Consider the following 16,456-nt stretch of genomic DNA (forward strand, 5'->3'; position numbering starts at 1 on the left):
TACAGAAAAAAAGTTACCTCCTTTTCTTTTTATTAATAATTTATTTACTGATTTACCTTTCTGGAAGAGGCAGCTAGAAGTTCTCTGAGATCTGTCCTCAGAATGTGAGGAGAGCCAGAGACATTGGATAGACTCTTTACAGTCTGTTTGTTTTACTGTGAGAGATATTGTTCCACTTGCCTGTGGCAGAAAAAAATGAAATTTCAATGATTTTTTTCTGTATTACTAATTTTTATGATGAGTCTCTTCATTATCAATGGATAGAGACCTGTCAAATTTGCAATGAGCAAAAAATTTCACAGACACAACTGCTTCCAGAGGAGGTGCATGCCCCTCCATTCCCACGTGGCCTTCTCTGAGATCTCCAGGTGGCTTCTCTTGGTCTCCTGAAAGCAAAGAGAAGATTCAACCACAGAAAATGTTCACTACGACTGTGGTGTTGTTTCTTGGAAGTTCCTGTCCAAAAAGTAATCATTTAAGAACACCAGGGGCATTTTATTAGTTTCACAGGACTCTTGTCTTCCTGGATTCAGTGAAGAGGAAAAATAACCAAAGTTGAAGCATGATTCTAGGCAAAGCACAATTATTTATCTGCATAACAAAAATCCTCATATTTTTTCTGCACATGGTTAGTCTTACATGGATTAGAAAGAAAAAGTACTATTTAATGTCTCAGAACTCTCTAATGTTAAAAAGTACAAGAATTAAAAATTGATATTTTGTGCTCTTATAAAGCTCCAAAAGCATTAACATTGTGCATTTCTGGGTGATTTGAAAATTCTAAATTTGAAATCAATTGCATTGACTGGCTTTGCAGAGTAGGAAGAAAATAATTGGCTTATTAATTATTTATATAGAGAGACTGTAAAAGAAGCTATTCATTGGTACCAATTGTCTATGATAAGCTTTAATGTTTATGAAACCATGATTCATTTTATTTTATGAGCTATGTCCACTTGAAGTTGTGAAAGAAAACATGCAATAGTGGTTGCAATTCACTTTAAAAGATTTTTTGAAAGACTTTATTTATTGATTTGAGAGGTAGAGTTATAGACAGTGAGAGGTAGGACAGAGAGAAAGGTTTTCCATCCATTGGTTCACTCCCCAAATGGCTGCAACAGCCAGAGCTGCTCAATCCAAAGCCAGGAGCCAGGTGCTTTTTTCCAGTCTCCCATGGGTGCAGGGGCCCAAGCACTTGGGCCATCTTATACTGCTTTTCCAGGCCATAGCAGAGAGCTGGATTGAAAGAGGTGTGGCTGGGACTGGAACTGGGGCCTATATGGGATGCCGGTGCTGCAGGTGGAGGATTAACCTACTGCACCATGGCACCAGCCCCACAATTCTCTTGAAAACAGAAACATTTATTCCTGAGTCTTTTGATGAGTCAGGCCAATGAAGTCCTGACAGGGCACATATGTCTCTAGCATTAGAGGAGTGCTCATCATTCTCATACTGTGTTCTGTTGCTGTTCAGCCTGTGACAATGAGACACGTAAATAAAAAACCAGAAATTCAGCATGTGGTTACCCCACAAGGAATCTTGTGAAGAAATTTTCTAGCCAGGTGTTTTTAAGTTGCTAAATATTCTCCTAATTTACTTAAAGACTATTAACTTAGTACCACAATTTTTGTTACAATACGGTGATTGCAGATAAGGAATTATCTTCTAGATAAAACTAGAAGTTTTACTTTGTAACAATCACAGACTAGCAGAAGTCATAAACCATTAACCCTCATTTTTCTAAAATAGGAGGTTGTAATTAATATGAGTATATAAAGAATATATTTTTTAAGATTTTATTTAGTTGAGAGGTAAAATTACAGACAGAGAGAAAGGTCTTCCTTCTGTTGATTAACTCCCCAGATGGCTGCAATGGCCAGAGCTGCACGGATCTAAAGCCAGGAGCCAGCTGCTTCTTCCTGGTCTCCCATGCGGGTGCAGGGGCCCAAGCACTTGGGCCATCTTCCACTGCTTTCCCAGGCCATAGCAGAGAGCTGGACTGGAAGAGGGGCAGCCGGGACTAGAACTGGTACTCATACTGGATGCTGGCACCACAGGCAGAGGATTTACCTGCTGCCCAGCAGCACCAGCCCCACCTACATGAAGAATTTAGAACAGAAAATCTACCAACCTCATGGAGTTTATCTCCCTTTCAAAACTTTTAATAACCTTTGGGATGGAAAATGCTAATTTAAAGTACTGTACTTAAATTCACACAAAGAAAAGATGTTTTAGGATGTTTTTACTTCATTATTAAGTTAGATACTGTTAGGAAATTCTAGATTATTTTGTGGGTAAATTGTAATTTCTTTTCACAAGTGTATTTGATTAGAAACACAAGCTTTTATAATCAATTATTTATGTTTAAAACATTTGCTTATGTATGTTTTGTATTAAAATAACAGCATGTTATGAAGTTTAGAAACATCTTGTTCCATACAAGCCTATACTTTTTTTAAGTTTTATTTAAAAAGAATCTTTGTATTTATTTTTTTAACACAGCAAATTCAGGTGACACCGTAAGTCCATAATTTCCCACAAAATTCATAAATTTAACAGCTGAGTATCTTAAGTCTTATAAATCTTCTGAATCATTCATAGTTATGCACTCGATAGAACATACTCCTCAGCAGCTGAGAAGAATCTTAACTTAAAAGCACCAACTCTTCAGGCATCTCTACAGACCTCTATTTTTCATTCTCTAAGACATGCAGTCAGACTGCTGATGCAGCAAATACCAATTCACCTTAAGCTTGACGGATAAGAGAAAGCATTTGGGAAACCAACATTATTAATATTAAGTCTGAATACCTCTTTACTGAATGACTTTTCCTTCTGCCAACTATAAACTCTAATGAATAAAAATTGTGTTTTGAACATAAGTTTTTCAGGTTAATCTAACACTTTAGGACATTTGTATTTGTTTTATAAATCTTAAGGAAAACAAAAAGGTAATCTCTAATCTAGACAATTCTGGAATCTTTTATTAGATTTACAATTTTACTGCAAAGTAATATGGTCTGTTTGTCCAAATATTATGGCTTTTAAAAAATTCTCTTCATGTATTTAAATTAATAAAGCTTATTTCCAATATATATTTTCTGTGTTTTCACTTGCTGAAACAGGGTTCAAAGGGTGTTTTTAGGATCTTGCCAACATCAGCCCTATGTGCCCATAAATTATTGGAGCCATTAAATGGACAATAAAAACTGGTTGAGGCTACTGATGAATGCTTCAAAAGGAATCTGATATTCACAGATTTTATCATCATATTCAATTCAACTGAAGTCTTAAAACTGTCCTCTTGATAGGCTGAAGATAGGGTAATGGAGTTAGTTCTTTATGCCAAAGATTCGTGGATCTGTTGTACAAAGTCTTCATTCTCTGTCAGTCATCAGTAACTTGAGGTCTTTCTGTAGATTCTGAATGGCAGTGCTTACATCTTCATATTGCAAAGCACTGCCAGCATATTTGCAGTATCTCTGAGCTCTCACAAACTCCTCAGGGGTGCGGTGGGTATCGCCTTGGGAAACCGTACTGGAAAGTGCAGGATCAATGGCTGGCATAGTCTATAGAGTAGGTTGGATGGTATTCCTTGTTACACCCATGCTATGAGGCACTTTCGCTGGTGTGTTGGCTGGGGCATGTGCACCCAGAGGAATCTGTATTCAACTATAGCTGTCTGATGGCATGCTGCCTGGGTCAACTGCTGAAGATGATGATGGCTGAGGTGTGTGGAATGGGCAGAGATGCTACTACACCATCTTCATTTTCTTCACCATCAGTATCTTCCTCAATTGCAATACGGCCTGCTTGAGGAGTCTCCTCATTCTTTAAGCAATTATGGATATATGTTGCCTTCCACCTTGCATACTTTCTATGTTTCACATTTTCATCAGTGTTATGTCAAACACGGTTATGACATCTATTAAAAGACTTGCAGTATATGTTCCTTGTCTGCATATATAAACATTTTCCAAGAATAAATCCCCAAATGGGCAGAACCAACTGCTCCTTGGGTAATAGCTTCATTATCACTCAACTGTTTCTTTTTGTTGTTGTGAAGAACCTGAGCCTGGATCAATGTGCAGCTATTTTAGACTAGGCCTCTGTGGGGAGCAACTCGGACTATACTGTTACTGGAATTAAGACTTATTCTATACATCTGCTCTCCCACAATATGGCGCTGGGAGAGGAGGAAACAGCTTCTACCCAGCTGCCTCTCCTCAACTTGACAAGCTGCAGGAGCTGCTCCTGATTGGAGGAGAGCAGTGCGCTCAGTGTGTGGGTAGCAGAGCACGGATTGGTGGAGAGGACTATATAGGAGGAGAGAGACGGCATGGTGGTGTGGGTTGGTTGGAGAGTGCGTTGGAGAGTTCGCGGGGAAGTTCGTTGCTTCGTTCTTTCTCATTTCTCTCTACTCATTCTTGCTTTGGGAGTTCGCTGTTTACTTATTCTTACTTTACTATAGAAAGGACTTGTAAAAAAGGGGAACATCAAGCGTCCGGTCCGGTGCGGCTCCTCCACGTGCGGAGGAGCAGCAAATGGTGCCGTGACTCGGATTAGGAAACCTAGGAGGGAAGAAGCGGGAAGAAGCGGGAAAATACCAGAGAGAGAGACTAGCAAAGAACCTAGGGGAAAGCTGGACTAAAAGAGTGCCGGTGAAAAGCTAGTTAGAACCTAGGGAAAAAGCCGCAGGGGAAGAAAAATAGAAGCCAGGAAAGAGGTATTTACTGGGAACGCCTGGGGGACTCAGTCTTCCATTACGCCCACCGCTCCAACATGTCACGGACGGTACAGACAATGGAGTTCTTTGGCTACTCTTTGCCCACTGGCTACGTCTTCTTCCTGCTAGGCACCATCCTCTATTTCTCCCTAAAGATCATCCAATATGGGCTGAATGTGGTTTCTCTCTCTCTCTCTTCCTACTCCCCACCTCCTCGCAGCTTTTCTTCTAAGCGAGGGAAACGAGGGGGGAGGAAAATTCATGCATTCGTAAGAGCAGTCATAGAGACGTCCCCCTGGTTTCTACAGTAGTGGAGGCAGGTGGGACGGCAATTACGCGAGGCTGGGGAATCGATAGAAGTGCTGAAGCTGTGGCAACTCGTTGATCAGGCGCTCCAGGACCCCACAGAAGGGATCGAGTTGTTGTTTAATGAGGGGAGTGAATTGCAGGAAGAATTATGGCAGGGCAGCCAGGCGAGCAGCTATTGTAACGGACAGGTGAAAAGAAAATCAAAGAAGGATTTAGAGAGCCAGGAAGCTTACGGGGGGGAGAAGGAAGCTGAAAAGGGAACCTCGCCCCCGAGAGAGATGCCAAGAATATATCCTGGCCCTACAAGGCTGGCAAATTCAACCATAAAGGATGAATCACCACCCCGGTATCGCCCATTGGTACTACCAAAGTTTCCTCCTGTAAAGAAAAGCCCCTTTTTTTCCACATGAGATTGAAGAAGAGTGGGAGGAGGAAGAAGGAGTGATGGAGGGAGTAGGTATGCAGGAGGAGATAGAAAGGCCAAGAACCGAAAGCAAGCAAAGGGGAGCTGTTTATAGGAAACCTGCTTGGGAGCAGTACCAGGAACCAGGCCAGGTGTTTCCTGTAATTCAGGATCAACAGGGAAACAGGGGTTGGATGCCTCTTGACCATAAATTACTTAAAGAATTGCAACAATCAGTGCAATTGTATGGCCCCCATGCAAGTTTCACTCAGGCAATCCTTGATAACATTGGACAGCAAGGCCTAATACCCGAGGATTGGAGAAATTTAGTAAAGGCGGTGTTGGGCAGGGGTGACTTCCTCTTATGGTTAGCTGCTTATAGAGAATTCCCGCGAGAATATTCAAAGCAGAACTATCGAGCAGGGAATCAAACATGGGATGAGGAAATGTTAAATGGAGAAGGGCGATTTGCCAATCCCGATAAGCAGGCCCGATTATCAACAGCTGTCCTCTTACAAGTGCGAGAGATAGCAAGAAGAGCCTGGAAGGTGGTACCCAGAAAAGGAGAGATAAGACACAGCTTGACTAAGATAGTGCAGGGCTCTACTGAACCTTACGCTGACTTTGTGAATAGATTAATGGAAGCAGCGGAAAATATTTTTGAAACTGTGGAAGAAGCAATGCCCTTAGTCAGAAGATTGGCGTATGAATAGGCCAATAAAACATGTCGTGAAGCTCTTAGACCATGGCAGCATAAAGACATCCCTACCTTTTTGAAAATCTGTAGGGATGTCATGGATGATGTAGCTTCTGGATCACATGCTGCAGTAGCAGTGACCCGACAATTTAGACAGAACATGAGGGGACGAAAATGCTTTAGATGTGGTCGAGAAGGGCATCTAATGAGGGAATGTAGGGTGAAATTTCCAGCCCGAGATCAGCAGGGCATAGAGAACTCGAGAAGACCAGGCCTTTGCCCACGCTGTAGAAGAGGGAATCATTGGGTCAGTGAATGTTACTCTAAAATGTATAGCACAGGCAATCCCCTGAGGATGCCAAATGAGCCGGGCCCCATAAAAAGATCAGGTGTATATGGACAACAACAAAAAAATGGAATGTGGGCCCCTGCACCCCGGGGCCAAAACAATCGGTGGGTGCCACGGTCCCAACAATACAAAAACCAAATATTTACTGCGCAGAGTTACGAGCCACCGGGTATTCGTTACTAACACCTCAAATGGGGCCACAAGCCATAGAGGTGAGGGCAGAAACAATTTCAGCTGAGCATAAGGGACTTGGAATAATCATAGGAAAAGAAACAAATGCTTTAAGAGGCCTAATGGTCATTACCGGAGTCATCCAATTACCCTTTGATAAGTTAAAGGTGCTAATACAATCTACGAAGGGTATTATACAAATCAATCCAGAAGAACCTGTGGCTCAAATGCTGATTATGACTGGAGCGCAGGATGTTCATGGACCCCAAGGGGAGAAATTTGCAGCCTTGTCCCTGTCTTTAGCAGATCGACCTCTGTGGACCTTAACCATTAGAGGAAAGTCGATTCAGGGCCAGCTAGATACGGGTGCAGATGTAAGTATAATTTCGGAAAATGATTGGCCGAAGTCATGGCCCCTTCAGCCAGGAGATAATACTTTAGTAGGCCTAGGTGCGGCCATGACACCATTAAGAAGTGCTCAGGTGCTTCATTGGCAGGATCAAGAAGGGAACAAGGGAAATGTGCAACCTTATGTTAGTGCACTCCCCATCACATTATGGGGAAGAGACATTTTAGAACAATTGGGACTGACATTAACCAATGAAGACCAATTGGAGAGTTCTACAGGACGGCGTATTATGTATAAAAAGGGATATCAGGAGAGAGGATTAGGCTCCAGAGAAGGCAGAAGGGACCCAGCCCAGCCCAAAGGCGATTTTAAAAGACAGGACACGGGTTTTTCGTGGGGGCCACTGAGATGCAGCCGCTGCCATTGTCATGGCTGGACAACAAGCCAAAGTGGATACCACAGTGGCCCCTTACCCAGGAAAAGTTGGCTGCGGTAAATGATATAGTGTTACAACAATTAGAGGCAGGCCATTTGCAACCATCAACCTCCCCATGGAATACGCCAATATTCGTGATAAAGAAAAAATCGGGGAAATACAGGTTGTTGCATGATTTACGGGCTGTTAATCAGCAGATGCAACCCATGGGGGCATTACAACCCGGACTCCCGGTTCCTACTATGATCCCAAAGCATTGGCCATTAATAGTACTCGATCTGAAGGACTGCTTTTTTAGCATACCTCTACATGAACAAGACATTCAGAGGTTTGCTTTCACCGTACCTTCCATTAATCATCAAGGTCCCGACAAAAGATATGAATGGAAAGTGCTTCCCCAAGGAATGACTAACAGTCCTGCCATATGCCAGCTATATGTTGATCAGGCAGTAGAGCCGGTTCGACAACAGTGCCCAAAAGTACAAATTTTACACTACATGGAAGACTTGTTAATAACGGCTGAAAGTGAAAATCACCTTATGGAAGCATATAAGCTGTTGCTATTATATTTGGAAAAAGTTGGGTTACAAGTAGCGCCAGAGAAGATACAAAAAGGGGAAGTAGTACAGTACTTAGGGCTTAAAGTAACTTCTGAAAAGGTGACCCCATTAGAATTTGAAATTGCAATAGATGGGTTGCAGACCCTTAATGACTTCCAAAAATTATGTGGCAATTTAAATTGGTTGAGGCCCTATTGTAAATTAACCACCGAAGATATGATGCCATTATTCAATATTTTAGAAGGAGATGCCCAGCTTGATTCCCCTCGTAGATTGACAAAAGAAGCCCGCTTGGCGTTACAGAAAATCGAAAAACAAATTAAAGCAATGCAGATGGAAAGATGTGATCCACAACAAGCCCTAGAAATATTAATTTTTATGGAACAGCTGTATCCCTTCGCAGTCATTTGGCAAGGAGGACCCTTGTTGTTTGTATACCCACATTCACATGCACCACGTGTACTATACACCCAAGGCATTGCGGTGGCTGATTTGATATTAACAGCAATAAAAAAAGGCGACAGAAATGGCGGGGAAGACTCCAAAGCGATGTGTAGTTCCCTTTGCTCAAGAGGCAGTAGAAGCCTTTACAAGGGAATGCTGGCAATGGGCATACATAGTTCTCATTCTACAAATAGAGATTGACAATCACTACCCTCGCCATCCATTTGTTAACTTCTGCACACAGGTTTCAATAAAACGGGTACAGAAGGTGCGAAGGGATCCAATTCAAGGGGCAGTTACCGTATTTATGGATGGAGCTAAAGGCGGAACAGGAGCAGCTATATTTAACAATCAATGATATTTTGTTTTAACAGCATCCCGTTCTCCACAACATGCAGAATTAGCTATTACCGCAACAGTATTACGCAGAGAGAGCGCACCCATGAATATTTTGTCTGATAGTGCATATGTGGTGAATGCAGTTCAGATGCTTGCTACACAGTGCCTTATTCTTAAATCCTCCTCAGTCTATTCTTATTTAAGTGACATTCAGGGGTTATTAAATCAAAGAGAGCATGCTATTTACATAGGCCACATAAGAGCTCATTCTAATTTACCCGGCCCACTTACTCGAGGAAACATGATGGCCGATCATTATTCAAGATTCTTGCTTGCATGCACCGCTTTGGAACAAGCTAAAGAATATCACTCTAAATGGCATGTTAACACCCACACTTTAAGTTTTAAATTTAATATTCCCCACAAGCAAGCAGAAGGTATTATTAGATCCTGTGAAAAGTGCGTTGTTGCCATAGTTCCAAAGATTCCTACGGGAGCCAATCCCCGTGGCCTTAAACCAGGACATATCTGGCAGATGGACGTTACACATATCCCCTCTTTTGGGCGACAAAGCTGTGTTCATGTCACTGTAGATACATATTCAGGTGTAGTTATGGCCACAGCCATGAATAAAGAAGGAGTACAACAAGTAATCCAACACTGCTTGCAGGCTTTTGCAGCCTGGGGAGTTCCTCATGTGATCAAAACGGATAACGGCCCAGCGTATACATCAGCTCGTTTTGCTGCATTTTTGAAAGAATTCGGAATCTCCCATATTACCGGTATTCCATACAATCCACAAGGGCAAGCTGTGGTAGAACGCACTCACTTATATTTAAAAAATTTAATAATTAAACAAAAAGGGGAAGCCGGCGCCGTGGCTCAATAGGCTAATCCTCCACCTTGCAGCGCCGGCACACCGGGTTCTAGTCCCGGTTGGGGCGCCGGATTCTGTCCTGGTTTCCCCTCTTCCAGGCCAGCTCTCTGCTATGGCCAGGGAGTACAGGATGGCCCAGGTGCTTGGGCCCTGCACCCCATGGGAGACCAGGAAAAGCACCTGGATCCTGGCTCCTGCCATCGGATCAGCGCGGTGCGCCGGCTGCAGCGGCGGCCATTGGAGGGTGAACCAACAGCAAAGGAAGACCTTTCTCTCTCTGTCTCTCTCTCTCACTGTCCACTCTGCCTGTCAAAAATAAAAAAAAGAAAAAGGGGGGGGGAATAGGGGAAATGGCCGCATCCAATAAGGATGCCTTGGCCTTAGCTCTTTATACAATTAATTTTCTGAACAAGAAAAAGAACGGTAAAACACCTGCAGAAATGCATGCTCAATCAGCTGATAAGAAATCAATACAGTGGGTAATGTGGAAGGATTTACAGGACAACCAATGGAAAGGCCCGTTCCCCTTACTCAGAAGAGTACGAGGCGCCGTTTGTTTTTTTCCGCAGGGTGCGGCACAACCAATATGGACCCCTGAGAGAAGAATTCGGTTGGTAAACCTACCAGCAGAAGAGCTAGAAGAAAAAAACTCTATTTGAGGAAGAAAACAATGAATAACCAATTCCTGGGATCTTTGGAATATGGGACATTTTTCAACGAACTCTGAAGTAGCACGACAAACAAGACAGTCAATAGCATGAAGATCACGCTGAACTTTACACAGGCGTGTATCAACGCCAAAAAAATAAAAAGAAAGGGGGATCTGTGGGGAGCAACTCGGACTATACTGTTACTGGAATTAAGACTTATTCTATACATCTGCTCTCCCACAATATGGCACTGGGAGAGGAGCAAACAGCTTCTACCCAGCTGCCTCTCACGAACTTGACAAGCTGCAGGAGCTGCTCCTGATTGGAGGAGAGCAGCGCCCTCAGAGTGTGGGTAGCAGAGCACGGATTGGTGGAGAGGACTATATAGGAGGAGAGAGACGGCATGGTGGTGTGGGTTGGTTGGAGAGTGCGTTGGAGAGTTCGCGGGGAAGTTCGTTGCTTCGTTCTTTCTCATTTCTCTCTACTCATTCTTGCTTTGGGAGTTCACTGTTTACTTATTCTTACTTTACTATAGAAAGGACTTGTAAAAAAGGGGAACATCAAGCGTCCGGTCCGGTGCGGCTCCTCCATGTGTGGAGGAGCAGCAGGCCTCCATCTTGTAACTTGGGCATGACCGGGCCCTGAACCCTAAGCCAAAAGCTCTGGAGGAAGAAAAATAAACTCCCCTTGTGATAAACTCTCCTAGCAACAGCCAATCAGCAGATAGCAGGGAAATATCTAAAGTTCCAGGTATCTTTTCAGGCGGTTAAGGTGATTGATAGCATCCCAAAACCCTGCAGTTTGGAACATACACCCTAGCGGCTCATACCCTATACTTTAGCCAATCATTTTAAAAAGCATCAACCCAGAGCCATCCAACCACCTTTACTAGTCTATTCCCACCACTGGATTTACTAAGCAATTTTAAGAGATGTTCTTTAAATTTCCCACAGAATGAGATGATTTGCTGAATGGTGCTATAATGTATAGAATGTCTCTGAAAACCCTATATAAACCCCACAAAAGAAATGGGATGGATTCTCATCAGAAGACTGCTGTGATGATTGGAGGAGTGGACCCTAGCTCAAGCTAGAACAATAAACCTCTTTGCTTTTGTATTATTGAAGTCTCTCATTGGGATAATTGAGTCCCATCCGAGTCCAGTCTAACAGTTGTTGAGATTTATTTATTTACTTGAAAGGCAGAGTCACAGAAAGGCAGAAAGACAGAGAGAGAGTCAGCCTCTGCCATCTGCTAGTTCACTCCTCAAATGGCTGCAATGGCTGGAACTGTGCTGATCTGAAGCCAGGAGCCAGGAGATTCTTCCAGGTCTCCCACATGGGTGCAGGGGCCCAAGGACTTGGGCCATCTTCATTATTATTTTTTTTTTTTGACAGGCAGAGTAGACAGTGAGAGAGAGAGAGAGAAAGGTCTTCCTTTTCCATTGGTTCACCCCGCAATGGCCACTGTGGCCGGCACACTACAGCCGGCACTCTGCGCTGATCCAAAGCCAGGTGCTTCTCCTGGTCTCCCTTGTGGGTGCAGGGCCCAAGCACTTGGGTTGTCCCCCACTGCACTCCTGGGCCACAGCAGAGAGCTGGACTGGAAGAAGAGCAACCAAGACAGAATCCAGTGCCCCAACTGGGACTAGAACGCTGGGTGCTGGCACTGCAAGCAAAGGATTAGCCTAGTGAGCTGCAGCACCAGCTGGGCCATCTTTCTACTGCTTTTCTAGGGCAGAGCAGAGAGCTGGGTCAGAAGTGGAGCAGCTGGGATTTGAACTGGAGCACATATGAGATGCCAGCACTGCAGGCCAGGGCTTTAATGTGCTGCACCACAGTACCAGCCCCCCAATTGTTTCTTAAGAGCTTCTAACTGACCCATTAATTTTGATAAAAATTTACAACACTCAGTTTTATTATGAATCTTCATTCTAGTTTGCATGGCATATAAAATGACCCCCTTGGTGAGATACATAATGATCGAACAATGGCTGCCAACCACCTCTCAGATCAGTTCTTGAGCAACTATTCAGTAACTGGCCACCACAGAGTCCTGTTTGTCATGCTCCTGACCATCAGGTGGTGCTGAATGTTCTTAATGTGTGGGGAGAGTGGGGGCAGTGGAGCAAGCTCGGCCATCTCCACTCTAGCACTCGAGCATATCACCACTTCCTCAAGCCTATACTTTTTTCAAGTACATATTCTTACATTCACAGAAAAGCAGTTTAAACCAGACTGACTATTGTAAAAATAATTCAATGGTTGTAGATGTCTGCTCATACAACATTTAAAATTGTTCAGTAAAATACTTGGTGATTTTTAAAAAATGATTTATTTATTTATTTGAATTGCAGATTTACAGAGAAAGAGAGAGAGAGATCTCTGCTGGTTCACTCCCCAAATGACTACAATGGCCAAGGCAGGGCTAGATTGAAGCCAGGAGCCAGGAACTTCATCCAGGTCTGCCACATGGGTACAGGGATCCAAGCACATGAGCCACCATCCACTGCTTTCTCAGGCTCATTAGCAGAAAACTGGATCAAAAGTGGAGCAGCCAGGACTCAAACCAGCACTCATGTGGGATGCCAGTACTGCAGGCAGTGGCTTAACCCACTAAGCCACAGTGCCTGTCCCAAAACAATTTTTGGTTTCTGTATGATAGCCATACTAACTGGGGTGAGGAGAAATCTCACTGTGGTTTCTATTAGCATTTCCCTGATGGCTAGTGATCCTGAACATTTTTCATGTGTCTGTTGGCCATTTGAATTTCTTCCTTGGAAAAATGCTTGTTAAAACTGCCTGTTAATATAACAGGAAAAATGCCTGTTGCTCATTTCTTGAATTGGATTCTTTGTTTTGTTGTTGAGCTCATAGAGATTTTGGAGATTTTTACTAATAGTTTGTGAAGATTTTCTTGCATTCTGTCAGTTGCTTCCTTAGTTGCAGTTCAGAAGCTTCTTAGCTTGATATAATCTCCTTTGGCTATTTTTCCTTTTATTGTCTGTGCTTCATGGGGCCTTTTTCCAAAAGTCTTTGATTATGACAATGTCTTGCAGAGTTTCCCTGATATTTTCCCCTAGATTTAGATGATTGATCCAATTACAGTTAATTTTTGTACAAGTTGCAATGTGGGGATCTTGTTTCCTACTACAGTGTGAAGAACAAATTTTCCCAGCACTATTTTTGAAGATTGTCCTTTCTCCAGAGATTGCTTTAAATTTGTTTGTCACAAACTAACTGGTTTTAGATGTGCAGATTAATTTTCAGAGGTTCTATTCTGTTTCATAGGTCTACATGTCTTTTGGCATGCCAATAACAAGCTATTTTTATTATAACTGCCCTGTAGTAGATCTTGAATTCTGGAAGTGTGATGCCTCCCTCTTTGCTTTTATTAAGATTGCCTTGGTATTTCATCCCAATTTTAACATCATTTTTTTCCTAACTCTGAGAAGAATGGTGTTGATATTTTGATTGAGATCACATTGAATCTGTAAATTGCTTTTGGGGGACTGGCACTGTGGAATAGTAAGTTGAGCCTCTGTGGCATTGGCATCTCATGGATGCCAGTTTGGGTCCCAGCTGCTCCTCTGATCCAGCTCTCTGCTCAAGGCAGAGGAAGATGGCCCAAGTGCTTGGGCTCCTGTATCCACATAGAAGATGAGGAGGAAGCTTCTAGCTCCTGGGTTCAGATCAGCCCAGCACCAGCCATTACAGCCATTACAGCCATTTGGAGAATTAACCAGCAGTTAGAAGACATCGCTTTCTGTCTCTCCCTCTCTTTGTCTATAACTGCCACTCAAATAAATAAATGATTGTAAAAATAAAATTAAAAACAATTTATTTTGGTAGTATGGGAATTTTGATATTAGTTCTTCCAATTTATGAACATGTATTTCTTTAACGTTTTGTGATTTTTCTTGTAAAGATCTTTCACACCCTTGACTAAATTTATTACAAGGTAATAAAAAATGTTTATGGTTATTGTGAATGGCACTGATCTGATAAGTTATTTTTCAGCAATGGCATATTTGTGTATGTAATGGTTATTGATTTTTGTGTGTTGATTTTATATCTTACAACTTTACCAAACTCTCTTATGAGTTTCAATAATCACTTGGTGGAGTCTTTTGGTTTCCCAATATAGAGGATCATGTCATCTGCAAACAGATTACTGGACTTTCTCCTTTCTAATTTTTTTTTAATTTCTTTTACTTGAATTATTGCCATGACTAAAACTGTTAGTAGTGATGGAGAGCAACTGTGGTTTCAGATCTTAATGGAAATGCTTCCAAGATTTCCCATTCAATATGATGTTGTTGAAGATTTGTCATATATTGCCTTGAATGTGTTAAGGAATGTTCCTTCTATACCCAACTTGCTTAAGGTTTTTATAGTGAAAGCTTGTTTTTTACTAATACTTTCTCTTCATCTATTGAGATCATCATGTGGTTTTTATCCTTTAGTTTTCTAGTGTCACATATCACATTTATTGATTTGCATATGTTGAATGATCCCTGCATACCAGGGGTACATTCCACTTGGTCCAGGTAAATTATCTTTATGATCTGTTGTTGGATTTTTATTAGCTAGTATTTTGTTAAGAATTTTTTGCATCTGTGCTTCAGAGATATTGTTCTTTAATTCTCTTTCTCTATTGTATCATTTTCTGGTTTAGAAAATAAGGTGACACTGGCCAAATAGAAGGAGTTTGGGAATACTCGTCTCTTTCCATTGTTTTGAATAGCTTAAGAAGAATTGGAATTGGTTCTGTTTTGAAAGGCTGGTAGAATTTAGCACTGAAGCTATCTGGTCTTGGGCTTTTCTTTGGAGAGTTTTTGTTACTGATTCAGTATCTGTCTTGGTTTTTGTTTGTTTAGGTTTTCCATATGTCTTCACGACTCAATTTTGTTATGTAGCATGTGTTTTGATTTCTTCTAGGTTTTCTAATTTGTTGCCCATTGCATGTGATGCCCACATTCTATATTGCAGTGCTAATCTAAGTTTTCAGTGTTCCACTTCCAAACCAGTTTCCTGCTTAATATCTCTGGGAATCATGGGGTAGTGGTTCAAATTCTTCAGTTCCTTTCATCTAAGTGCAAGATCTACTACTTATTAGGGGACTTGAGAGCCTGGTTCAGCCACAGCTTTTGCAGACATTTAGAAAGTGAACTAACATATGGAAGACCTCTCTGCCTCTCTCTCCTCAACCACTTTGTGTGTGTTTCTCTGTCTTTTTTAAAATAATTTTAAGTTATTTAATTCTTTATTTGAAAGTCACACAGAGAGAGAGAGAGAGAGAGAGACATAGAGAGATCTTCCATCATCTCGTTCACTCCCCTGCTGGCTCCAATGGCCAGTGTTAGGCCTTGTTGAAACCAGGAGCTTCTTCTGAGTCACCCATGGGGGTGGCAGGAGCCCAAGTGCTTGGGCCATCTTCCACTCTTTATCAGACCATTAGCATGAAGCTAAATCAGAAGTGGAACAAGTGGGACTTGAACTGGTGACTATATGGGATGCCAGTATAACAGATGGCAGCTTGGCATACTGCAGCACAACACCAGCCCCCTCTCTACCTTTCAAATAAACAGATCTTTAAAAAATAAATGAAAATGTTCTTAAGGAGGCAAAAGTCATCGTGATTGAGCACTGAGGAATCTATTGAAATGATTACATTTTAAAAGATTTATTTATATATTTGAAAGGCAGTGTTAGAGTGAGAAAGGGAGAGACTGATCTTCCTTCTGGTTTGTTCTTCTCCAAAATGGCTGCAATGACTGGGGCTAGACCAGGCTGATCTCGTAAGATAGGAGCTTCTTCCAGATATCACATGGGTTCAGGGGCCCAAGCATTTGGGCAAGCCTTTGCTGCTTTCCCAGACACATTAGCAGGGAGCTGGATAAGTTTGGAGCATCAATATCTGTGACATCCTCCTTGCAGTACAAGGATATAGAGCCCATCTGGTGTCGCTCCCCGTCTTCGTGGAGGAACGACACAGGACCCTGCGCTGTTCTTTTGTCTGCTCGGCCCTCCCCGGGTTTGCTGCTGGTTCTTCCCGGGTTGGCTACCGTCCCTTCCACCTCCGTGGAAGGGCGGTTCCCCCTGCCACATTCCCCACTTCTGCGGGGGAGCGGCACACCGCCGGTC

At 42.5% G+C, this 16,456-nt stretch overlaps 1 protein-coding gene and 1 pseudogene across 4 annotated transcripts in view; one reads left to right on the plus strand and one right to left on the minus strand.

Moving 5' to 3' along the window:
* Nucleotides 1-16,456, plus strand: part of LOC127486861 (uncharacterized) — a 63,386-nt gene that overhangs the window by 15,289 nt on the left and 31,641 nt on the right. Inside the window, exon 2 of one of the 4 annotated variants that reach the window (XM_089309594.1) lies at nt 10,230-10,444. The exons of the other annotated variants lie outside the window; for them this stretch is intronic. The gene's annotated coding sequence lies outside the window, so the exon portion shown is untranslated. The remainder of the gene's footprint in view (nt 1-10,229; nt 10,445-16,456) is intronic. 4 annotated transcript variants of the gene reach the window in all.
* Nucleotides 46-14,643, minus strand: LOC149123271 (vacuolar protein sorting-associated protein VTA1 homolog; annotated as a pseudogene).

The sequence above is a fragment of the Oryctolagus cuniculus genome, chromosome 12, assembly GCF_051225735.1.
Source record: "Oryctolagus cuniculus isolate XC-2025 breed Fujian yellow rabbit chromosome 12, ASM5122573v1, whole genome shotgun sequence".
In the NCBI taxonomy this organism is placed as follows: Eukaryota; Metazoa; Chordata; class Mammalia; order Lagomorpha; family Leporidae; genus Oryctolagus; species Oryctolagus cuniculus.